Source organism: Tupaia chinensis, unplaced genomic scaffold (assembly GCF_000334495.1).
Source record: "Tupaia chinensis unplaced genomic scaffold, TupChi_1.0 Scaffold000539_1, whole genome shotgun sequence".
Taxonomy (NCBI): Eukaryota; Metazoa; Chordata; class Mammalia; order Scandentia; family Tupaiidae; genus Tupaia; species Tupaia belangeri.
The window spans coordinates 1733962-1734427 of record NW_006160052.1 but is presented as its reverse complement, the minus strand read 5'-3'; positions in this window follow the sequence as shown (position 1 = coordinate 1734427).

The following is a 466-nucleotide window of genomic DNA, read 5'->3' as shown; positions in this document are numbered from 1 at the left end:
TTTTTAGTGTGTGTTAAATTTATTTTTCTTTTACAATTTTGTTGAGAGATATTTCAGATGCCATAAAATTCATCCATTTACAGTGTATACTTCAATGGCTTTTAGTATATTCACAGAATTGCACAATTTTCACCACAATCACTTTTAGAACACTTTCATCACTGAAAGAAACCTATTGTTTAGCAATCACTCACCATTCACCTCCTTCTCAGGCTCTAGCAAAGACCAGTTTCTGTCCCTATTAATTTTTTTTGGTAGGGTACAAGGACTCACCAAAGACAGAGACAGAGAGAAGGAAAGTGAGAAAGCACCCCCAAAGGTGGATAGCCATGCCACAATCCCCTCTCCTCCTTTCTCCTCTTAGAATTTTGGGCATGTAGGCATTCTTGCCCAGTGCGTTTTTTCTTTTCTTTTCTTTTCTTTCTTTCTTTTTTTTTTTTTTTTTTTTTTGGGGTTTTTTTTTCTT